Below are 27,480 nucleotides of genomic sequence, written 5' to 3'. Positions count from 1 at the left end.
CATAATGATACAAATAAGTGGCATTACTTAAATAATTGCTATTATATTGTATAAAGGTATATATATTTTTTTCTTCAAGTTACAGAAACTCAAGCATGAGAAAGTATTTGATTTTGTAAAAAAGCAAAGCAAGATTCTAAAAGGCAATTCTAGAAATAAAATTATATAGGTTATTTAAAATTAAGGAAGCATATTTATTTGCTGTTATTCATATAAAATACAATTAATAAATGTTAATACAGACATTTAACACAAAAGCTTTACAAGCTAATTTTTCCAACGTCAAACTTTATAATCATACTTCTGAGAAAAAATATTATCAGGTACAAAATAATATTCTGCAAAAATACTTTCCTAACGACAGATGGAATTGCCATACACTTAATGTTCGTGTGTAAATGCCATTGTTATATTTACTATTTTCAAGCTGTAGCTATTACAGCTAATCTATAGAATACTTTAGAAAACCTCCACAAGCAATAGAATGCCTTCTACCGTACTAAATCTTACACATTTCAGAACTAGGTAAAACGTGGTTTCTTATTTATTTATAACATTATAAAACGAAAGGATCATAAAGCTTTCACTACATATATATTTATATATACTTTTCCTTTTTTAAAGAAACTGAAGAATAGCACTTCTATTTCTTTTTCAAATGTTCAAATCCCCATATAAACTTCTTAAAGTCCAAGAAAAGTCAAATTGCAGAGAAAACTGATCTAACTTTTACATTAGTTTTCCTGAGAGAGAGAGAGAGAGAGAGCACAAAAATAAGTAAAAAGGAAAGATGAGCAGACATACAGCTAGGCAGAGTTGAGACTGAAGAAAAATGTACCTTGCAAAGGAAAGTGGTCCTTTAAAGGTAGTGGGTCAGTGTCAGTTTATTACATACATGATCTTAAAGAAAATTGCGATGTAATTTGATTTTGAAACTTAAATACATAGTGTTCTGCTCTATGTATCAGATATCCACTACTACAATAAGGTTACATGATAAAATACTGCAAAATTTGAGTTATAATGGTCCCAAATATGCATTAACTCATGAGTCTGGTTGGCCTGGGCTTAATCAATAGACTGGACTCAGCCAAATATCTCTGATCATCCATGCATCATCTAGATAGCTCTTTTGGTTATGAGTGGGTTTGCTCACTTTTTGGGAGAGCATCTGTTATAGTTGACTAAGATGTCCTTGGTGGGAGTGTCTAGGAGAACTTAAAACACTGTGGCGTATATCTCCCTTTTCTGGCTGATTAGCAGGCACAAGTTTCATAGAAAAACAAGAGTGGATAGACCTCTGTTTGCATCATCACATGTGCTGCTATCTTGCAAACGAAAGCATCACATGGATGAATTCAAAGTTAATTTTGAATTCAAAATTCCCGGGAAAATATATTTCATGTTTTTGTTTTGTTTTTGGCAAAAGAACAGTGTCATATGACAAAGGGCATCGGTATAGTATGAGGTAAAGAACTAAGTCCAGTAAAATCTATAACCTTAAATTAATCTGAAGATTTGGAGTTCTTTAGGAATCAAAAAAAAAAAAAAGAAAGAATAAAAAGAATACTAGTTTTTAGTTTTTACGTGGACAACTCACTAGATTCCTTACACACACACACAAAAAAAAAAAAAGGAAAAAATTTAAATGTAAGGGTATGAGCATCAAACATGTTTATTTACAATAGACATTTAATTATCTGATATCTACTGAGAACATATGTTGGAAGTACAAAGTTCCTGTTTTTCTTTTATTTAGTCTTTAAAGAAATACAATTTTCAAATGGCTAAAATTCAATATGAGGAGGATAAAAAAAAACACAAGAAGAAAAAAAACGATTATTAAGACTTCCTCAAGTTCAGCCACCCTAAAATGATGGTATTTAAAATTTCATAAGAAAATTGTAAATCTTTACCTAGGCTTACATACTTCTGTAAATAAGATAGATGAGTGGGTTGATTAATAATTGGAAAGAAATAAAAGTAAAAATAAGGCCTTTTCTAAATTTGAAATCACACGATAGTATATCTTTTACAACTATTTAAAGGATATTTATATTTACTAAAAGAAAAACAAATTTACATCATACTCAATTTTCTTTATATAAAGTTTTCTTTTTTTTTTTTTTAAAGATTTTATTTGTTTATTCATGAGAGACACAGAGAGAGGTGAGACACAGGCAGAGGGAGAAGCAGGTTCCTTGCTGGGAGCCTGATGTGGGACTTGGTCCCAGGACCCTGGGATCACAACCTGAACCAAAGGTAGACACTCAGGTGCCCATATAAAGTTTTCTTTATCATTATTTGCCCTTATAGATTAAGTTTATATAACAATAGAGATAAATACAGGAATAAGTAGAGAGAGAGGTACAGAGATACATAGATGACTATTTTTTAAGACTGTGTTTTTTAGAACAATTTTAGGTTTATAACAAATTTGAGGGAGAGATACAGGGATTTCCCATATACCCTCTGCTTCCACACATGTACAGCCTGCTCCTTTATCAACGTCATTCAAGTGGTATATATATATATGTGTGTGTGTATATATATATATATAATTTTATTTTATATATATGTATTTTTATTTATTTTTTTTTACTAAGGGTGAACCTATGTGAATACATCATAATCTCTCAAAGTCCATTTGGGTTCACTCTTGATGTTGTATATCCAAAGGATTTGGATGAATTAACCATCACTATAATATCATGTAAAGTATTTTAACTGCCTTAAAAACCCTCTGTGCTCTACATATTCATCTCTCCCTCCCATACCTGGCAACTACTAGCCTTTTCATTGTCTCCATATTTTGCCTTTTCCAGAATGTCATAGAGCTGGAATTAGACAGTGTGTAGCCTTTTTCACGTTGGCTTCTCCAGCTTAATAAAATGCATTTAAAGCTCCTCCATGTTTTTCATGCCTTAATAGTTAATTTCCTTTAATGCTGAATAGTATTTCATTGTTTGATGTACTGCAGTATTCTTTATCCATTCACCTTCCGAAGGACATCTTGGTTGCTTCCAGCTTCTAGCAATTGTTAAAACTGCTATAAACATCTGTGTTCAGGTTATTGTGTGGACATAATTGATCTTCTTTGGAAAAATACCAAGGAGCACAACTGCTGTATTGTGTGATGGGTATGTTTGGATTTGTAAGAAAGTATCAATCTGTCTTCCCAAGTGGATGCATCATTTTGCATTTGACCAGCAGTGAATAAGAGTGAATAAGAGTCCCTATTGTTCTATATCCTTGCTAGCATTTGGTGTTGTTAGTGTTCTGGATGTTGGCCATTCTAATAGCTGTATCATAGTATATTGTAATAATTTGCATTTCCATGATGAGATATTATGTGGAACGAGATTGTATATGCTTATTTGCCAACTGTATATCTTCCTTGGTGAGGTGTCTGTTAAGATCTGTCCCATTCATTAGGGAAGTTCTTGTTGAATTTTAACAGTTTTTTGTGTATTTTGAACAGTAATCCTCTATCTGATGTGTATTTTGCAGACATTTTCATCTAGTCTGTGGCTTTCTTCTCATATTCTCAAAACTGTCTTTTGCAGAACAGGTTTTAATTTTCATGAAGTTCATCTTACCATTTATTTCATACATGGATTGTGTCTTTGGTGTTGTGTCTTAAAAAGCACCACTATACCCAGATCATTTGTTTTCCTTTTGCTATTTTCCAAAAGCTTTTTGATTTTGCATGTTACATTTATGATTTGCATCATATATCTATGATCCATTTTGAGTTCATTTTGGGGAAGGTAATAGATCAGTATGTAGCTTCATTCTTTTGTATGTTGATGTCAGATTATTTCAGCAAAATATCGAGGAGACTGTGTTTGCTCTGTTGGACTGCTTTTACTTTTTGTCAAAGATCAGCTGAGTATATTTATGAGTAGGTGTATTCTGGGCTCCCCATTCTGTTCCACTGAACTCTCTCTTTCTCTCTCTCTCTTTTTTTTTTTTTTTTTTGGCCAAGACCAAGCTGTCTTAATTACTGTAGCTTTATAGTAAGTTTTGAAGCTGAGCACTGTCAATTCTCCAACTTTGTTCTCTCTTAATAATGGATTGGCTACCTGTGTCTTCTATGTTTCCATATATAAACTTTAAAATCAGTTTGTCAGTATCTATCAAAGAACTTTCTTGGATTTTGATTATTGAGTCTTTCTAACTGTAAAAATAGAATATATCCATTTATTTAGTTCTTCTTTAATTTTTTTTCATTAGTGTTTTGTAGTTTCCTTCACATAAGTATTGCACATATTTTGTTAGATTTATACATATTTCATTTTGGGGTGGTGCTAAAGTAAATGGTATTATGCTTTTAATTCCATTTGTTCATTGTTACTATATAGGAAAGCATTTAGCTTTTGCTTGCTAACCTTGTATCCTGAAACTTTGCTATAATTTCTTATTAGTTACACAAATTTGGGGTGGTAGTTTTTGGTTGATTCTTTCAAAATCAGATTTTCTACAGAGAAAACCATGTCATCTGTAAAGAAAAACAATTTTATTTTTTCCTTCCCAATCTGTATACCTTTCCTTTCTTTTTCTTACCTTATTGTGTTAGCCAGGACTTTAAATATGATGTTGAAAAAAGTGGTGAGAAAGGCTATCCTTCCTTTATACCAGATCTTAATAGGATAGTTTCAACTTTCTCATCTTTCAGTATGGTTAGCCATTTTTTTTTTTTTTTTTTTTTGGTGAATAATCTTTATCAAGTTGGGAAAATTCCCCTCTATTTCAAGTTTATTGAATGTTTTCATTATGTGTAGGTTTTAGATTTTGTCAAATGCTTTCCCTGCATCTATTGATATGATCATGGGAATTTGATTTTTGAATGTTGATGCTGATTTGAACACCTGGGTTAAATCCCACTTGTCATAATATATCATCAAATAACTGCATAAATCTTAACTGTTTAATTATAGAAATGGATAGACCTATATAATCTCCATCCCTATCCACATATGTACCTTCTTGTAACAACCTAGCATATTCCCTCCAATAACTGAATCTAAACACCACTGCATGAAGTTCCTACACCCAACCTTACTCTTGCATGTGAGACAGTAACCTTTTTAATTTTTTTCACCACTGACTAGTTTTACAGAATTATGCATTAGGTACCCTTTTGTGTCTACTCTTTCTCAGCATAATGTTTGTGAAATCTCTCCAAGTTGCTATTTGTACTATTTTTCCCAATTTATTTTATTAAAAATCCATATTAATGAACCAAATATTTAAAATTGATTTAATAAATGTAAATTTATTCCAATTTCACATTTGCTTTATTTTCCCCCTACCCTTTGTATATAATAGTCATATTTCAGTTAGGATATTAGAACACTGGTGGGTACAATGAGCACATTTTGATTGTTTATTCTGAAATCTTATAAACTTGAATACTTCCATTTTGTGTGTTCTAATTCACTGTCACATTATTTGTCCCGATATGATTTAGACTTCATAGTTGTGTGAATCATATATTTGCCTGACCATCAGAGTGGTTAGAAATCAATTAACATAATTTACTATATAATTAATAGCTGCCACTTTTCTTACTACAAAAGACACACTGTTACTGATATAATATACTTTTCTTTTAAAACTGGCCTATTGCCTTATATTATAAATCTCAAAATACATTTTAAAAATTAAAGATATACTTTCTGTTCACTAGTAGCAATAAAACATACGTGTTGATTACTCAGCAATGGATAGGATAAATCAGTTGGATTACTTTAGGATAGTTACATTGGTTAAACCACATTTTGTTTCCTCAAATATTCCATTACTGGAATTGGAGAATTTAGTATTTTCCTACTCAACCAAATTTTTATTGAAGCACATATTGATTAAACTGATACTTTCACATACAGCATTTAACATAGCAACTGAAATGGTAATAGAACCATTCTTTCTTTATTCATGTATTGAGCTTCTAGTTTGTAAGAATATTAGGTCAAAAATATTAATTTAAAATGGAATAAACTAAACTTCCATAAACAAAGGGATCGCAGATAGTGAAGGAGGCAACATATAAAATGGTGTTACAGAGACTCAAAAAATGGAGTGGAAGAAGTTACAACTGAAGCACTTAATAAAATACACTAGTTTCTTGTGTGGTATTTGTTGAAAGTAGTCAAAATGGGAAAGTCATGATATGGTAGAAGAGAATCCAAATATTTAATTCCTAAACTAAATTTTCTAACAAAAGTAAAGGTGCTCAACAGTCATGGACAGTATGTTTCTGTCATCATATATGTTGTATGCTTGCTGGGGTGTGGGTTATATGATGTTTCCTTAAAAATAGAAAATTGGGGGGCCCAGGGTGGCTCAGCGGTTGGGCATCTGCCTTTGGCTCAGGGCATGATCCCAGGATCCAGTCCCACATCGGGTTCCCTGAGGGGAGTCTGCTTCTCCCTCCCTCTCTCTGATGAACAACTAAATAAATCTTTAAAAAATATAGGAAATTGGGTTTTGGATGAGAAAATAGACTAGGACATAATTACTGATAGTCTGAGTATTCTAGAGGTTTAATCATTGGGAATTGGGTCTATAATAGTGTAATAGAATTTAGTGAGACTTAACCACAGTAATGGTAAGTAATCATTAATTAGTAGAGCCAAAGAGGCAATGGCCCAGGGCTCATTATATCTTTAATGCTCAGATATCCTTGATCTCAGGGTTTGGGGTAAAGCTGTAGCTTACAGGTGGTAGTGAGTCCTCCCTCTGAAGACTGCATTGATGCACAGGAAAAGATTCAAGCAGGTTCATATTTAAAATTTGTGAATAAATAATGTGTTCAAATTGTAAATATTAGATATTTGGTTTTATTCAGCAATGTGAAAAAGTCCTATTGAAAGAATAAACTTAAAAAAAAAACTAATATTAATAAACAGGGTACCTAAAGGGTTTTCTTTTTTTTAAGATTTTTATTTTATTTATTCATGAGAGACACAGAGACACAGAGACAAAGAGAGGCAGAGACACAGGCAGGGGGAGAAGCAGGCTCCATGCAGGGAGCCTGACGTGGGACATGATTCCAGGTCTCCAGGATCAGGCCCTGGGCTAGACCACTGAACCACCCGGGCTACCCGGGGGCTCATTTTCTAATAGCAGCCTTATATATATATCAATCGAGAATAAAGTTATAATTCATAACATTTTGTTTTATGAGTACAATTTCTAGAGAACTTGAAAGAAAGACTGTTAGAAATGGCTAAAGACAAAAAAATTATCTACAGCTTATTATATGCCAGGTGCTGAGCTAGGAACTTTATGAATTCATTCATTTATAGAATAACTCAAAGAGACTATATATAGTTAGTATCTCCAGAACTGAAGATATGGAAATATGGAAATTGAATTAGAAAAAAAAGTATTAGTTTACCAATTATTACCTCAGTTATTTTGGCAGTAATGAAAATCTCTTTTTTGAGATTTCAACCTTCAGATAGAGGCAATGTAAAAGTGCAGTTGTGATATGATTACAATAAAAGCTAGTTTACTTAGGCACACGAAACTTGGCCACATTTTTTTTTTTTTTTTTTGCATACCTTCCCATGAATAGGTGTATCTGTTTCCATTTTCCATGGATCTGGCCTATCCTTGTAACTTGATATGGCCAATCATGACAGGCAAATGACATTGCATTAGATTTAGAACCTAGGTCTCAAAAAATTATACAACTTTACTTTCTATTTATTTGCAATACTGCTTTTTGTCCACCTTGCCTAAACAACCCAAAGATAAAAGAAAGAGAGAGAGAGAGAGAGAATGAGGGAGAGAGACCAAGAAAACCCCACTCACACAAGCTAGTCCAGCTGAGGCCTGCTCCCAGCCTAATCACCAGCTGCATACTGCCCCATGAAGTTGTCTAGATGAAAGCAGAAAAGATTTAACCCAACTAACCCTCAGAAACTTGGGAAATAATACATTTTTATAGAGTCCAAGGTTTTGGGGTGGTTTGCTAGCAGCTATTATTAACTGAAAAAGTTACTTTATAAAAGTGGAATTTTAAATAAAATAGCAAAGAAATTTAGGCATGATTTCAAGGGTCAATCTGAGTTCCATTTTCTCTTCCATATTATTATTTTTATTATTTTTCTTTTCTTAGAAGTAACTACTTCAGGGAATTGACAGTTAGTGAAGATGAGATGTTTCATCGTACCTTCCATAGTAAATCAGTTTATGGGATTAGTAGACATTAAATACCAGAAGTTTATGATTTTGCTTTTATCAATCCAAGTATGTGGGAATGTGAAAATGATAGAGAAGAATATAATATATGTGATTGTTTAAATTTCTTCAATGAGTTGACTAAAATACAGAACAATCCTTTAAATATTCAGATTATTAAAATGTCTATCAGTGTTTGCAAATTAGTATGCAATAAGAACTTCTTAGTAATGACAAACATCTAAGTATATTCAGTTGATTAACTCATACTAATGAGCTAATATCTAATGTGGTTGCTGCAATCTTGCTAAGCAATAGATGTACTTACCTTTCTTAAGGGGAGCTTTGTTTCCCTTTAGAAAAAATGAAAACAAAAGGAAGTCTTATTATAGTATGGTAAATTATTTGCTTTATGTCTATAATTTGGTGTGTATATATACTATATATATGCATAAATTCTGTATATACATCATATATAATATGTGTACTTTGTATCATGCCATATACACATAATATGCACAGAATCATACATATATAATTTATATAAATATTATATATGACTTGTTAGCCTCATGCAATTCATTTTGATAATTCTTCATCAACATGTACTTTTAATAAGTACAGTCTCTTTTTTTTAAGAAAGTAGTGGGGGGGAGTCAGGGGAGAAAAGCAGAGAGAATCCCAAGCAGGCTCTATGCCCAGGATGGAGCTCCGTGCAGGGCTCAGTTTCATGACCCCAAGACCATGACTTCAGTCAGAATCAAGAGCTGGATTCTTAAACAACTGAACTATTCAGGTACCCCAAAATATCATCATTGAGGCCTCAAAGGCATTATATATGTTTCTGTGTATATAAAATAAAATTCAAATTATATTTGATTAACAATTTTTAGAAATTATATTATATTGTTGTATATTTAATATTTTTCCATTAGTTAGCTATTTTTTTTTAGTGGTTCTCTCATTAAAATAAAAATGTGAGGGCAGCCCAGGTGGCTCAGTGGTTTAGCGCCATCTTCAGCCCAGGATGTGATCCTGGAGACCCTGGATCGAGTCCCACTGCAGGCTCCCTGCATGGAGCCTGCTTCTCCCTCTGCCTCTCTCTCTCTCTCCTCTCTGTTTCTCGTGAATAAATAAATAAATAAAATCTTAAAATAAAAATGTGATTGTTTAATTTTTTGACTAAGTTCAACCCAAGACTGAGTTTTCTAGGCATCTGAAAATAATTTTTTCTACACATTAATATTCTCAACTCTTTAAGCATAAATCTATGTAAATACTTAAGTGAAAAACACATAAAGTAGTGGTCAGTGCAAGAGAATTGAACCATGTAATGTACCAATTGTTTGGTTTGTAACATGGAAATAGAGAAAGATTCCAGGTAGAAGAAAAAGAAATAAATATTCACAAATTAGAAAATGAGAAGTGAGACCACATTTTGCAGGATAATGGAGGTGGGTTGAATGTTGAATTATTACTCGTAAAGCACTTAGAATGGGCTTGATATGGGGCATCTGGGTGGTTCAGTTGGTTAAGCATCTGACTTTTCATTTCAGCTCAGGGCATGGTCTCAGAGTCCTGAGATTGAGCCTAGGGACAAGACTGCTTGAGGTTCTCTCTCTCCCTCTCCCCTGCCTCTCCCCCTGCTCACTCTCTCTAAATAAATGAATAAATAAAATCTTAAAAAAAAAAGAACACTGCCTGATACATATGAATTGCTAGATATATATTTGTTAAATAAATTAAATAATTCCAGAACAGTGAATAGAATCAATATGGAATGAAATGATTAAGAAAGCATTCTTGCAGTTATGTATAAGGAAGATTAAGCAAAAAAAAAAAAAAAAAAAAAAAAAAAAAAAAAGAAGGACCGGAACTATTAAATAATCCATTCATGAGGTAAAACAGAGTATATCCAATTAGATAATGACTCTTACTATAAAAAGCTGCCTCAAATCTCAACTAGAATATTTTAGAATTCACCTGTCTAGTGAATTCACTTTATTTTTTGAAAATTTTAAAAGATCTTATTTATTTATTTATTAATGAGAGACACACACACACACACACACAGAGGCAGAGACACAGGCAGAGGGAGAAGCAGGCTCCATGCAGGGAGCCTGATGTGGGACTGGATCCGGGGTCTCCAGAATTACGCCCTGGGCTGAAGGCAGGTGCTAAACAACTAAGCCACCCAGGCGTCCCTTAAAATCACTTTAAATTGATTGAAACAATTCTAAGTAAATGTTGATTTAAGTGAAGAAAGGATTTTGAATAATGAAAAGCAAATTGGACAATAAAGTAAAAAAAAAAAAAGTATTAATTGGAATAAGGCCTTGAAATTAAGACACTGTTAAGTAGAATTGAGTTGATGTCAAGAACTATAAAACCACCAGAAGACAGGGACAACTTGTCTATTAAGATGAATCAAATTATGGACCACAAACTGGAAAAATTCATGTACTATTGTACTAGTAGATGAAAACCTGATTTTATGATTTAAAATCGCATAGCAGGAAGCACATACAGAGACAATGATTACATGGAAAAATTTCCACTTGATACAGATTAAGTTGAATTATTGTGTTTGACTTCTAATATATCCAAGCATACTCTCACCAGTAGAAGCAGCCTGCTTGCCTCTCAGTGTTACATGCTCTGATTTTGTGTGTCATTGAATCTCATTTAAAATGTTGGCAGGATGTAATAATTTGATAATAAATGAAAACTTCTCTAAGCATATTAGTTGGATGCAAGCAGCAATTGGTAGCCTTTCATTTTTATTTTATTTCATTCCATTTAGAGTTACACTTGTAATTAAGAGGGGAATAAACCAATGATGCTTGGGCAGACATAACAGCAAAACCTGAAAAATATTAGCAGCCACTAATCAATTGAAAATTTTGTTTAAATGTTAGTGTTTCAAATAGAACATATTCATATTTCAAGCACTTTTGATCGGTAAAGTGAAGCAAAATATATTAAAAATGTTAAGTCAAAGTGAATTTGATCAAAACATAAATCTGAGGCAAATGGTATTATGAATGATTTTTGGTATAAACATTCTTTGAAATATGCTTCTAACTGCATATAATGGATGCAGCAATATAGAAGATAGCAAACTATTCAACATTTCTCTAAGACACAAAACTTATGGAAATAGAATGTCATAAAACAAGGTACTTAAATCAGTATAAATTATGAATACTAAATATTAAATTAAATTACAGTTCATATGTTCTTTTAGAGGCTGTTCTCTTTCTGAAATGTATTGCTTCCACTGCTCTTTTACATGGAACCAATTTGAATAAAAACATATTTGTGCTTAATTGAGCAGCTAATTATATGAAAATGGCTGTCAGTCAAGCAAGAGCAAATGGCCATTTTCAAAATAAACAATGGTTTACTGAATTTACTATCTTTAAAAAAAATAGTTTGTACGTAAATAAGTTCATAATTGCTGTTATTGATATAGGTTTAAAATCCAATCCCTATATGCCATGAATGTTGAAATCAAAATTTACTCTTCTTATACTGAAGTATAGTTAATGAATAGTAAAGTGCTTTACAAATAACATATTCAGCTCAAAAATGGATATTAAGAGATATCCATACTGTGAATATTTAGTGTCTAAGATTTTACTTCTTTAGCAAACTAAATAATTTTAATTCATTAAATTATAAATGTCTCTCACCTCAATATATAAAAACAAAAAATGTTAAAAATATATATTTCTACAATTCTTAGATCTAGGTAAATAGCTCTTATTGAGAAAAAAATATAGATATACACTTAATCATTTCACAAAGCATATTCCCTCTCTGCCACCCAATATACATTCTGTGGGATTTTTCTCATTTTGTGCCGAAAATATATATTTTTTCCTCTACTGCCTGTAGCACTCAGAATACTCATAGATTATTCCAAGATTTGAGAATCTTGAACTCTTTTCAGTATAGCACATGAGATTCTTCAGGTTCTTGTCCACTCTATCATCACAACCCATTACTCTTTATTTGTCATTCTAGCATAATGATTTAAGTATAAAACTATTTTTGTTTCCTTAAATACATCATGTTATCTCTTGCCTTAATATTTTATTATTTTTTAAAGATTTTATTTATTCATGAGAGACACAGAGGGAGAGGCAGAGACATTGGCAGAAGGAGAAGCAGGGAGCCCGATATGGGACTCGATCCTGGGACCCCAATCACACCCTGAACAGAGGCAGATGCTCAACCGCTGAGCCACCAAGGTGTCCCTTGCCTTAATATTTTATATAGGCATGCCCTCTAAAAGTCTCCCTCTGAAACAGCCATTGAAACAGGTTTTCTGAATTAAGTGGCAGGGGTAAGATCCTGAAGCAGTGGGGACCAAAATGAAGCAAATAACTATCAGACAAATGAGGGGCCTGGTTACCTTCATGGAAATCAGTTAAAGAATAGATGGATGATTAGATCTCAATGGTTTGAGACAAATACAGTAGATCCTTGAATAACGGGGTTTGAACTATATGGACCACTTATACACAGATTTTTTTCAATAAATATAATATGACACTATAAATGTATTTTCTCTTCCTTTTGATTTTCTTAATTACATTTTCTTTTCTCAAGCATATTTTATTGTTAAACTTCAGTATATTATACATATAACTTACAAAAAATGTGTTAATTTAACTGTAATTTGACTGTTTTTGAGATTGATAAGGCTTCTGGTCAACAGTATTAAAGTTTTGGGGGAGTCAAAAGTTAAAAGTGGATTTTCTACTGGAGGGAGTGCAGTGTCCCCAACCCCTGTATTGTTCAAGGGTCAACTATAGATCTTTGTCAGTGGCCAGTTGCTCCTGAAAGTGAAATAAATTGGCAAACTTTGGAAGCTTTTTGTAAATGGGAAAAGCATTTGTAAATGGGAAAAAAATTCTTTATGCATTGTGAATAGAAGTCTCATGTACCAAACTATTTTTTTTTAAGATTTTATTTATTCATACATGAGAGACACAGAAAGAGACAGAGGCACAGACAGAGGGAGAAGCAGACTCCATGCAGGGAGCCCAATGTGGGACTCAATCCTGGGACCCCGGGATCACGCCCTGAGCCAAGGCAGCCACTCAACCGCTGAGCCACCCAGGCATCCTGAACCAAAACTTTTTTGTGCATGCGCATATGGTCTTATATGTATACACACATATATAATGCCATTTTGCCATAGATCTAGAAATTAAGGGGTAAAAGATAGAATGGCTTTTCTCATTATTACCCTTAATTATCCACTAGAAAAATTGGCTTAGACGTCTTAATACCCAAAGGAGAAAATTTTTTAACAGAGCATACAATAGGATTTTTATTGAGCTGTAAACAAACTGCCTCCTACTTACTCTGGGCTACACATGTCATTGAACCCCAATGAATGTGGTTCCTGTGTTGACATGACGATCCATCCCAATTATCAAGTGGAAATCAGGTGTTACTTCATAATGGAGGCCAGATTCAGTAAATATGAAATCCAGGAGGCTCTTCTGAGTTGCTTCTTTTTTTTTTTTCCTATGATTTTATTTATTTATTTATTTATTTATTTATTTATTTATTTATTTATTTATAGAGCATGACTGGGGGACTGGCAGAGAGAAAGAGAGAGAAACTCAAGCAGACTCCATGCTGAGCTGGGCCCAATGCAGGGCTACATCTTATGACTCTGAGATCATGACCTCAGCTGAAATTAAGTGTTGGGTGTCAACTGAGCCACACAGGTGACTGTGAGTTGCTTGAAGTTGATGTCAGCAACTGCCAATAGTTAAAATTATTGGATAAACTGTGACTCAGAGTAGTCAGAACCATTAATGCATAGATACTTCACAGATAAAAACTTTATCTGATAAGTAAAAGAACTATAAGTAGATTAGGGCTAGACGAAAACAATAAGAAACTAGAAGTATAGTGGAAAAGAGAGGGGATCCCTGGGTGGCACAGCGGTTTAGCGCCTGCCTTTGGCCCAGGGCATGATCCTGGAGACCCGGGTTCGAATCCCACTTTGGGCTCCCAGTGCATGGAGCCTGCTTCTCCCGCTGCCTGTGTCTCTGCCTCTCTCTCTCTCTCTCTCTCTCTCTGTGTGACTATCATAAATAAACAAAAAAAACAAAAAAAAAAAGAGAATACCAACTTCTTATAAATTCATGACAAGTACAGAAATGAGAACTGCTGTATTTATGCATATTATCTCCCTAGCTTTAATGTGCATATGGTTGTGCATTCTGTTGAAATGTTAATTATATATATTTGTATATTTTATATATTATACATGCATGTGCTTTTACATTTATATATTTGTGTATATGCAGTACATATATATACAACTACATATACTGTATATGTACTGTTCTATATGAAGTATAAAATACTTTTAATGTGAATATATCATTTGTAATATATATGCATTAGTGATAAATTATTTATACATGTATTTGTGCAAATGTTTATATTTTCCAACACTGTTATAAAAGATCATACATAATAGCTGATCAGTGGGAAGCAAAGAATATTCTCTTTTTCTGAATCATGGATAGAATAATCACAGTTAAATATCAAATTTATGTAACATTATGTAGGAATTCTAAACATTGCAATTTATTTAACCATGATAGTATATGATAAGGGTGTCACTTAAAGTCCGGTTATATAAAGATATAATGTTTATGCTTTGATAAATTATTTTAAAGATAAATATAAACATTCCATTTTCTTTTAATTTTGTTTCATGTATTAGTAATGATCAAATAGGAAATAAACATCCTATTTGGCATTGACATCCAACGTGTTGTGAGACATTTCAGATATTGAATGTTGAGTATTATACAACTATTGAAAAGAGAGCAAAAACATATTCTTAAACATGTTAATGGGAATGGCAGGTGGACAACTTTTAGATCCATGAATCCAATCATACTAAAATTCACCAGGAAAATGAAACTTGTTGGAATGTGATGATTCTATTTCTTATTTGTGAAAATAGTTCAAACTTACTTTCTTATTTCTTCTTCATTTATGATTCTAGTGAAAAATTATATTTATTTTCCTACTTTGTTTTTGCTCATTGAATATACTTATACTATTTCTTTAAAAATCTTGGTCTTGGGATTCTACTTAGCGCTCAGTATCAATAATATCTTGATTTCATGATTTCATGCAGATTTACATATAGATGTTTATTAAAGCACTAGTATAAAATTACAGCTAATTTGGAGTGAATAAAATCACCAACTGGCAAATAACAATTAGGTTGGAAATAATAGTTGGATATCATTTATTAGATTTCTTGGTGTTTAACGGATTTGAACTTCTTTTAATAATGCCTGTCAAAATTAGTCATTACCAGATGTAGGTGTTCTCCATCCTAAAAAAAAAAATTGATTGATCATTATTTATCTTATGATTAGTATACTGATTTTCTTTGCCAAAGTGATTAAATATGTGACCTGGCCCACTACCTTTAACACACTTCATGTTTTGGAAGTTAACTCAGTATACATTTTACTTAATACTTTATATGAAATTGGCCCCTGCCAGGTACTGGACTAAGTGTGAGTACCCAAAAAAAGGAAACATAAATTTTTCCCTTTCAGGAGATGTTTGAAATAATGATAAGATTACCAAAGGAAAGGAACATTGAAAAAGAAAAGGAGCTAGTCTGCACCATAATTCTGTGGGAAACTGATGGTTGTATAAGCATATAAATTATTGACATTTTAGTCAGCAATAGAAACAAATTAGTATTCTTTCTGTCACAATGGGCTGAGAGAAAAGAATCACCAGCCCATCTGAATTGACATTCCTGAAACAAAGTGTTCTTTGAAGACAAACTTCTTTCCTTAGTAATGAGAAGCTGAATGTTTATCAATGTTAATGACAAGAGACCTGATCTTAGAATTACTGAAAAATTTTCCAAACACCAGTTAAAGGTAAATATGAAACAGATACCCACACTGGAAAGAGGAATAAAATATATACAAATTTTTGTCTGTGATTAAAATAGAGTCAGAATTTCATCTTTTTTTTTTAACTTTAAAATTGATTCCTAATAGGAACAAAAATTCAAATATCCAAGGGAAAAAATGTGGTCCAAGATGCATTAATGCTAGGTAAAGATTATCTATTTAGTACCTGTATTAATCTATGGTCTTTAAGTAAACTATCTTTAAGATAAATGTATTATAGAAAATATTTCAATATGTTTTAGAAATGTATCAAGGCTTTTAGTTCCAGTCATCATGACATAATATTTTGTATTGGACAAGACCACTCCTAAAAAGTCTATACAAACTGACATAGCAAATAATTGACTTAGTTCTTCTTATGCTAGGAAATAATGGTTTAAATACCTTATAGTATGTAATTTAATCCAGACTGAATAGCTCCTATTTTAGAATTAAAGAAACTGAGACTTAGAAAAGCATAAAAAGTAGATTTGCTTTTTATATATCCATCTATATCTATCACCTATCATCTATCATCTATCTATCTATCTATATCTATCTATCTATCCATCCATCCATCATCCATCCATCTATAAATTTTAACAAAGCTGCTATTTGGAATTCAGTAGAAATGGATGGCTTTTCAGTAAACAGTGTTGAGTTAAATATCAAAATTGAAAATAAAAGTGAATCATATTGCTAGTATGCACAAACATTAACATAAGCAGAATAATAGACTTCAATTTAAAAACTAATTTTGGTTGAAAATATTTTTTATAGCATACCTGAAAATAACACTGACCAGGGAAAATATTCATTAATTAGACTTTCTTAAAATTAAGACTTTCTAGTCTTCAAAAGACATCATTTAGTGAAAAATTCAGGCCATAGATTGGGATACTACATTTGAATACCTATATAAAGAACTAATTCATATGCAGAATATATAAATAAGTTGTTGAGATCAACAAAAGAGACCATCAGTAAAAACATGAGCAAAAACTTGAATATGTACTTCTGCAAAAAAATGAAGATTCTTAATATTTGTAGACAATAGGAAATTCAAATTTATTTACTTATTTTTATTTATTATTTATATATTTATTTTATAATTTTGCTTGTTGGCAACTGAATTTTCTATTAAGATTTTATTTATTTATTCATGAGAGACATAGAGAGAGAGAGAGAGAGAGGCAGAGACATAGGTCGAGGGAGAAGTGTACTACATGCAGGGAGCCATACATGGGACTTGATCCTGGGATTCCAGGATCAAAAATGCCCTGGGCAGAAGGTAGGGGCTAAACTGCTGAGCCACCCAGGGATCCTCAAGAAATTCAAATTTAAACCACAACTGAAATATACCATATACTGAAAAGAATGGTTGAAATTAAACAGACTATCAATATCAATACCTAATGTTGTCAAGGATGTGAAGCAACTAAAGTTTGAATTCATTGATTTAGTTGATAAATTGGTGTGACCACTTTGCAAAATGTTTGATGTAACAATTGAAGAGAAACTTACAGAAGAACTCTTCACCATTAATTTCACAACTCTCCCGCACATGCAATACCACAATTTTCATAACAGCTACATATTTTACAAAAAGGCATCTACAGCTTTTGTTCCAAAATATCTTTTCAAGGCTATTTATACAGCAAAATCCTTGCAAAATAGAGATGGTGGCTCTCTGCAGGGCGGATTAGATTTGTTTCCTGACCTGGATAAAAAGGAAATTTCCTCCACTGGCAGATTTCCCAAAAGCCCTTTATGAGTTGATGTACCCTGAACTTCACCTATCACACAAACCCACTTCGTTGTCATTACCCATGTGGGCCTGCCTTGGCATCATGCTCATAGAACTGGGCTGGAAGGTGACAAAGGGACAAGAACATGAGGCTCATGTTGCCTTCTCTATCATGAGAAATAAAGTCCTTTTTCTCTGACACAGGAGCATTCTGTATTTGCCAGGACTTTAACACTATAGCAGATAATTGATCAGCTTGGAACTCAGGTAAAATCACACGTCTTTCATGTCCTTTTTTTAAATCTTATTTTTAAAATTTTATCATTTATTTGAGAGGGAGAGCACACACGAGCAGGAGCAGAGGGAAAGAATCTCAAGCAAACTCCCAATGGGGGCTTGATCTCATGACCTTGAGATCGTGACCAGAGCTGAAACTGAGAGTTTGTTGCTTAACCTAGTTAGTCAGCCAGGTGCCTTTCTTTCATAGTTCTTGACTTAGGAAACAATCCAAATGCCCATTAATGGTAAAATCAGCAAACAGGTACATTATAGCATAGTCATATAATGGAATTTACATAACAATGATTTTTTAAAATTAAATGCTTCTATATCCCAGACTATGGATAAATATTTAGCATCATTATATTTTATATAGAAAATATATTTACACTCTACATATAATATAAATAAATTTATATAAAATATAAATAAATATAAACATTTATATTTTATATAGAAAATACATTTATTTTTATGTATTTATATAGAAGCATAAAATTAAATGCTTCAATACCCCACAACATGGAGTAAAATAAGGTAGACACAGAGTAATTTGTAGCTCATTTATAAGAGTTTGGCAATGGACATATGATAAAGATCAGAATTGTGGTCATTTTTTGCGGTCATTGTTAGGGAGAAGATATAATGAAGACTACTGAAATACTGGGAAGGCTTTATATTATGTCATGAAATATGGCCAGAATTATTTATACATGCACAAAAAATCATCTATTAATGAGGAATTACCTAAATACATTATAATACCTCTTTCATAATGATGTATACTTCAGTCATGATAGTCTTAATTTTATCCCATATTTACCAATATGTAGAAATAACCCTAAAATTTTCACTTAAATTTCAGGGTTTTTTTTGCTTATTAAATTTCAGTTTAAAAAACAGTGTATAGGCATGATTTATTTGGAAAGATACCTTTACATGTAGAACAAACACACATGCAGTTATATGTAAAGAAAGTAAAAGTGGTAGTACATAATAAAAGATTCACTACAATAACTTAGTGTATTATTTTAATTTTGTAAACATGATTACTAAGTTTAATGGGCTAGATCCTTCAAAGAAACTGTATAAAATGTCCAAATATATTATTTGGGCTTTCAGACATTTTTATATTCTATATAAACACAGTTACTTGTATTAAATATTTGCATTTTATTACATTATTTCATAAAGAAGAATTATAATGATCTATAGCTTAATATCATTTGAATCGACAACTTTTAAGTCAGTTAAAAACCTGAGTAAAATTTCCAAAACAATAGCAGTATTTATATTTGCAATTTGGAAAATATTGTATTATTTCATTTAAGTACATTTTGTAAATTTATTTATTTGCCACAAATATAATTTCAGTAATCCAAAAATCATTTCTTTGAAATTGTGGAGAGTAGTAACATCTTCCAATGGATAGGATAGTAAGGAAAGATGAAAATAGTAAGGTAAAGTGAAAATAGGAAACTAAATTTTAGCAACTAGCAGACAATTAATACTCTTTTCTTAAAATAAAGATTATTTATTTATTTGATTGTTTTAGAGAGTGTGAGCAGGGAGGGGTAGAGTGAGGAACAATCTGAAGGGGGGAGGAAGGAAGAACTGAATGAGGAGCCTGATGCAGGGCTTGAACTCATGACCCCAAGATCATGACCTGAGCCAAAACCAAGTCAGATGCTTAACCGACTGAGCCACCCAGGCACCCTGACAATCACTACTTTTAAATCTGGGAGTTAAACAAGATAATTTGACACTCTAGAATATATATTTTTTTAAATCTCAGTGTATGGGTGTAGAACACTCCAATCTGTAGAGTAATATGATTGACTTCTATCTCCAATATCTGATTGAACCGTCTACTACTCTCAGAGGAATTAATTAACTTTAATTTAAATTTAACTTTTAATTTAAATTTAAATTTAAATTTAATTGGTCCACTTTTTGACCAACAAAAAGAAATTTAAATAGCAATTCTGGATATAAATAAGAAATATCCATATGGTTCTGCCACTTTACTAAATGTGAATTTGAGTTTATTTTTAAAAATAGGTGACTCTATGGAAAGGATTAATTGTAATGCCCTCCAAATTTCTTTGCTTTAGGTACATTCTATTTTTTTATGTCAATCCTCCAATACTCTGCTCTTATTTTCTTATTGTGAATATTTTTAATACATATAACTAAGATAAATAAAAATATATTTTGCAACTTCGGTGCTTTTATTAATCTCATAAAGTAATATCAAAGATAGGAACCATGTATTAAACACCTCAAGTTAACTCAAAAGGACAGACCTCACTTTCATATATATTGCAGAAACTTCTCCCAGAAGTATCAATAGGAGAGGCGATGGTTTATTTTCCCCAGGATCTAATATTCTTCCCAATGAATAAGGGACAGATGGGGCTAGGTAGGAAGAGAAAGATAGGGGGCTATGAGATCAGGCCCATAGAAATCCCCAAAGTATTGAGGCCTAAGGAAACCAGAGATAAGGGAACAAACCGGACCACCCTGTCCTAGGTGTGTGCATAGGCAATGTCTTTATTCCTTTTTATTACAGTCACCTGTGACCAACAAAGAATAACCAAACCCTAAAAAGAAGTAAGCCATTAAAATGTTATCACCAGTCGTTACTCAAATCAGGACATCACAAAAATAAGGCCACAAGCTCCCTGGTCAGTTCTAGATAAAAGACTGTCAGTGGAGCCCAAGTTGGCAACCTTGTCAGGACCCCCCTCACTCCTGAGAGCTTTTTCTGTATCCCTGCTTGATAAACTCCTATCACTTTACTCACTCTTGTGAGTAAATACCCTGCCTACTTTAAACCCATCAACTTACTTACATTTTACATATCTGATAAAAGTACCTACAGTTTTACATATCAGAAAAAAAGTGCACTAGGTTCTCAACTTTGAATATTTGTTTTAATGTTTTTGCTCATCACTTTTGCCACAGCAATAGGCCCAAAATCTGCAGCATACACAATCATCAAGTGTTGTGGATAGAATACATTTGTGAATGAGGAAAATGAAGAATACATTAGTGGTATTTCAAAGCTATTAGCTGAGAACACAAAACAACCCAAATAAGTCCATTGTGTAATGACCTAACCATTCAGAGCTGATCTGTATTGAGAAATGACATCAGATCCTGGGTAAGGAAATGAAGAGAGAGAGGTGGGGATTGATAAAATATTATCATTCTGCAGTTCAGTTTTCTTCAATAATGGGATCTCTCACTAACCCTCATTAAAAATTAAAATCATTGGGAGTATGTCGAATAGTATTGCTTGCATGAATGATGGAACGTCATAGAGGACTTTATCTGCTGATGCTATAACTGAGAAAAGAAAACTCTACGATGTCATTTGGAATGCCATGCACAGTGAGATTGGGAGATAATATTCTCTGAAGAGAAAAAAATTTCAATTAAATGATACCAAGCCTTCAGTAAATCAGAGGAGTTTCTAATGCAGGGTACACGTGGTCAGAGAAGAGGAGCAACCAAAACTCAGTGAATGTCATGAGCCCAGAACTATTGTCTACATTAGCTGAGCATACGTCTTTTTCACAGTCTAGTTTTCTTTTTATTTTCTCTCTTTCTCTCTCTCTCTTTTTACAATCTGTTTTTCTTATTCACTTTAATTTGCTACCCTAAAATTATCTTCTTCTTGAAATTATATATTAATAATAATTAGCAAAAGAAAAAAATGTTGAAAAAATCTCATTTGAATTTAGCCTAAACACTAATTTTGTCCAAAAAGCAAACCAGAAGAATTTCATAGATATTAAAGTTTTCACTGGTATTTATTGATCCATCTAGTGTTGAAAGCAGCATCCTATGAATTTGTTCCTGAAACTATTTACCAACATTTTCCATCTTACAATAAATCCATACTTCTTTCTTATTATTAGCTTAATTAAATACTGCTAAAAATTACCTACTATCAGAGTATTCTTATTGACTCTTTTGTTAATTATGCATTTAAGAATATTTTTAAGATTCTGGTTGTACATTTTCTGCCATTAGCAAACTGTGGCCTTTTGTGCTACTTAGAGTTTACAGCTGAAAAGATTACATAAGGGTACACCAAACCCTTCTGGGTTAGAATCCAAGAAAATACAAACTGGTAATGGATGTTACAGAGCAAAACTAAAACAAAGAAAAAAAGTTCAGAAAGACTTAAAATTTTCTTCTTAAACATTCATTACCATTAACTATTCCTCTTTGCATTAAAAATAATTCAATAGAAGGCCAATATGATGTTTTCAATATTTTATTACTCTTTCCTTTTCTCTGATTTTTTTTCTCCCTTTGAAGATAAAAGAGGTATTTTAATTGGGATGCAATGGGAATAAGTTCAGAATTAGCATATGTTGGTGTTCAATAAATATGGTTTTAATTATAACCTTTTCCTGTTTGTTTCAAAGATTCGTAAAAAAAATACACATCAGAGGCAAAACAAATATTTCTAAACATTTTATATTTAATGATACACTGCCTGGAAATTCACTCTGATGTGTGTTATGTGTGTTTTTTTTTTTTTATTCTTAAGTCTGCTTATACCTCTAGATTGAGAGGAATATCAAAGAATATGCAGAAGTCTCCTCATTGCTTTTCATGTTCTAGGGAGAGTGTTTCCCCACCTGAGCATTTGGAGGATTGGTCTGTAAAATAGTCATGAAAAAGACATTGTCAATCGGTGCCCCAGGCACAGCCCATGACAGTGGAAGCCAGAGCTAGCGGGGTTATCCATAGAACTCAAAGACTATAACTGATATTATTACGATTTAGAAATTGTTTTCTTTTTTAAAAGATTTTATTTATTTATTCATGAGAGACACAGAGAGAGAGAGAGGCAGAGACACAGGCAGAGGGAGAAGCAGGCTCCATGCAGGGAGCCCGATGTGGGACTTGATCCTGGGTCTCCAGGGTCACGCCCTGGGCTAAGGCAGCACTAAACCGCGGAGCCACCTAGGGATCCCTAGAAAAATTTTTTCTAAGGAGAATAAAGTGAATTAAAGCATTTCATTTCATTTTATTTATTTTTAAAGATTTTATTTATTTATTCATGAGAGACAGAGAGAGAGGCAGAGACACAGGCAGAGGGAGAAGCAGGCTCCCTGCATGGCACCCGATGTGGGACTCAATCCTGGACCTCCAGGGTCACACCCTGGACTGAAAGCGGTGCTAAATCGATGAGCCACACAGGCTACCCTATTTCTAGGCATTTTAGAACAGCTCAAGAAAGAATTTTCTTCATAATTTTGAAAAGCAGAATTGAGGTTAACAACTACAGAAACACATCTGCATATTTCTATCATAAAATTTAAAATTTTAGATAAATTAGTTCTGGATACTTATATGCAGAAAGCTATGATATGTGGGATATATATTCTCACTTTCAAAATGCATGCAAACATCTAGATTTTTCTTTTATTTCCCACATAATTTTAATATTTTACATTGTCCAGCCTTAAAATATCTTTATTTAGGGCATATTTGATTTTATTGGTGATGAGGGGAGATAGCAGGCCATTTAAGGAATATCAGCAGACTTCTTTTTTTTTTTTAAAGATTTTTTTTATTCATCAGGGGCACAGAGAGAGAGAGGCAGAGACACAGGCAGAGGGAGAAGCAGGCTCCATGCAGGGAGCCCAATGTGGAACTCAATCCCAGATCCTGGGATTAGGACCTGAGTGGAAGGCAAGCTCTCAACCGCTGAGCCATCCAGGGATTCCTATCAGCATACTTTGAATAACCCACTACAAATTAAACAGAACAAAGTTTTGATGTCAACCTATTACACTGTATCTAAACATATAGATTTAATTTTCTATTTGTTGACATACTAGGGAAAATAATTTAAGTCTAAATTATATGAAGTCATGAAGAAATAAAAATCTTTACCATATGATTTAACTAATGTACTAATGATTTTTTTTTTTTAAGGATTGTATTTATTTAATTGAAGAAGAGACAGCACAAGCAGGAGCAGTGGTAGAGGGAGAGGGAGAAGTAGGCTCCCCACTGAGCAGGGAGCCTCATGTGGGACTGGATCCCTGGACCCTGTGGGATCATGACCTGAACCAAAAGAAGGCAAATGCATAACTGACTGAGTTACCCAGGTGCCCTCCAATAATTTTTTCTAACTGCACTCATGAATTAGGTGATTGGACCTCAGAAGGCATTTTGACATAGATACAACATTATACATAGTTTCTAGGTTTCCTAGTTTGGCAATTTATCAAAAATTCCAAATATTTGCAATAAAAATTGGAGAAAAGGAAACAAATACAATACTAATGAAAGAAAAAACACATTGCAACGAAATTAAGAAAACAAAAGTTTACTAGATATAAATAAGAAATTTAATTTAAGGTTTTTAAGAGGAACTATATGGTTTTCAAAACCGTATACATAGTTTTAAAATTTTAAGTATAAAAATAAATATAGAATATATGTCTTCACATGTATTATTAGTTTTCTAGAAGATAATTGAATATGTTCAACTTTATGAAAAGGAAAGTGTACAATACTGTATTTACACAGTCTCTCTGAGATTGAAGATATTCCCTTTCTAAACAAGCTTTCTGTTTACCTTTTTGTAGTATTACTTTCTATAGGACTACCAGTGAAGAACAATCATATTTTTATACAGGGGAAGAAAAAGAAAAAAAATAGAATAGATTGTGAGAATAAGTCTGTCCTAAACTAGGAAAAGACAAATGCAGGCAGCTCCTTGAACTTTATAAAGTCAATTTCCTAAGTTTCTATTATCCAGGGATCTATAAATACCAAGAAAAGAATAAAGCCCATCTAACATTTCTTCATAATTTGATGATGTGTTTAAGATTGAAAGTAACATTTTTGTTACAGAAAGAACCATGTTCAGAAAAAAACAGACCTGCTGAACATGCTCTTTCATTAAAATAATAATAATAATAATAATGCACATCAACTGTGTTTCTGTTGTATAGTGTCCAAGTAAAAATGAGGGTCATTTCTACTTGGAATTACTGGTTCAGCATTAAACATGGAGGGTAAATCAGAATATGTTCTAAGAAGTTGGCCCTGGGCCCAGTGTTATACATATTTAAATCCCTGATTTCTATAATAGAATGTATCATATTTTTAATAAGTTTATACATGATAGAGGCCTAGAGGGAATTGATAACACCTTGAGTGAGAGGATTACAGTCAAGGATAATCTTGACCATTTGAAAAAAATTACTAATTTCCAAAAGTGATAGATAGATACATAGAGAGATCCTTTATTTTCTTTTATCAATTTGCATGTCTTATGACTAAGATTAAGTCAATTAGAAAAAAAAAACTGGTAGGAAAAACTTTATTGTTTTTTAAAGATTTTATTTATTTTTTCATGAGAGACACAGACAGAGAGAGAGAGAGAGAGAGGCAGAGACACAGGCAGAAGGAGAAGCAGGATCCATGCAGGGAGTCTGATGTGGGACTCCATACCGTGACTCCAGGATCACACCCCGAGCCAAAGGCAGACACTTAACTGCTGAGCCACCCAGGTGTCCCAGTCAGAAATACTTTAATTTTGTGTGTCACCCAGTAGAAGTACCAATTTTTGTCCCTTAGCATTCATTCCTAAGTCAGAGTTTATATATACCCATTATTATAGGATTTATCAGACTTCATTATGATCATTTCTTTTTTACCAATTTTCAGCAGGTTACAGGAGTACACATGGTACTCTAGGAATGCTGGATTCTATGCTTTAAATCATAAAGTAGAATCTTATTGTAGAAAAGTTTTGAAGAACCGGGATGAAAATGAGCATCTGTCATTTTGTTTTGACTTAAGTTTTATCTTTCTCTGCCTTCTTTAGTACTATAGAACCCCTAAAATACGACCAAAAGTAGCAACTGATGACTGTGCCACCCAACCACCACCAAGAAAACATAATGCAGAATATGAGGAAGAATGAGAGTGGTAGTAATCTTTACAATTTAGGCATCCTAGTCCTCTTCTCTGAGATTACTTAAGCATTGTCATTCTGTAACATTAACACTTTGATAAGAACATGGTAATTTCTTGTTTTGAAACCTTAGAAAGTACTACTCTGCATTATAACAATGATGTGTGAATTGGAGCTTGGAGTGTAGAAAAGACATTGTAAAAATAATTAATGTTTCACCATATTTTATGTTTAAAACACTAGTTTTTTGCACATAGTTATAATTTGATGTTTTTTTTATATTAATCATCAGAATAAGTTAGAAATACACACTGTATTAAACTCAAATTTTCATGAGAGATACCTTATATTTTGTCATTGGAAAGCATCCAAATGCTTTTAATTAATGTTCTTTTTGAGTTAATGAGGTCAGCATTTTTCCTTTTTGTAGAGGCAAAGAAACAAATACATCCAATAATGGAAAAAATTCCGTATTTCTAAGGACAGATTTCTAATAAATTTATTATTGCCATTCAAAAATGGAATGGTTTCTATCAAAGTTGATCTTGCCACTCCAAAAGTCAAAATCCCAAAAATAATGTAGCATTCTTGTCACTTGGTTGCTAAATAACTTGCTTTTAACATCAGAGATTTCCTACTCCCTTCTACCTTCCTAAATTTTCCCAGGAAATTTGAATATCCTGAATAAGATGCATTTTAGTATAAAATATTCTATCTAGCCTTCAAATTCTACAACTCGAACACAGTGTCCTATGAAAATTTCTCATCCACCTTGTTTCTTGAATTAGTCAGGAAAACCTAGGCTATATGTGATAACACCTAAATACTGAAGCAACAAAGGCTCAACACCATAAAGGCTTGTCAATCAGGCTACAGTTTGATTAGGCTCTTCTGGGCTGCTTTCCTTTAACCTTATTGTTACTCTGTTTGGTCTATTTGACTTTCAAGAAAGCCTCAGAAGGAAGAAGAAAAGATTGGAGCATCATACAGGATCGTTAAAGGGCAAAGCCTGGATGTCACTTATAGGACTTTGTTCACCTCCCATTGATACAGGTCAACCAAATGGCCTCTGACCTAAATGCAAGGGGAAATTGGAAATAAAACCTTTCTCTGTGTGAGCACAGAAAACAGATCTATCATAGTACACATAGAACATTGTCACTGCCATATCTTCAAATAAACTTATTTGAGGACTAGAGTGCAACTAACTTTTCATTGTCCATATAGAGTAAATGATAATTTCTAGAATAATATTAGTAAACCATAAATAGAATTGAGACAAATTATGTCTGAGGTGCATCATTTGTTCTGGCCATTTGAAACACTATACA

The sequence above is a fragment of the Vulpes vulpes genome, chromosome 4, assembly GCF_048418805.1.
Source record: "Vulpes vulpes isolate BD-2025 chromosome 4, VulVul3, whole genome shotgun sequence".
NCBI classification, from domain to species: Eukaryota; Metazoa; Chordata; class Mammalia; order Carnivora; family Canidae; genus Vulpes; species Vulpes vulpes.
Note: the sequence above shows the minus strand (reverse complement) of the source record.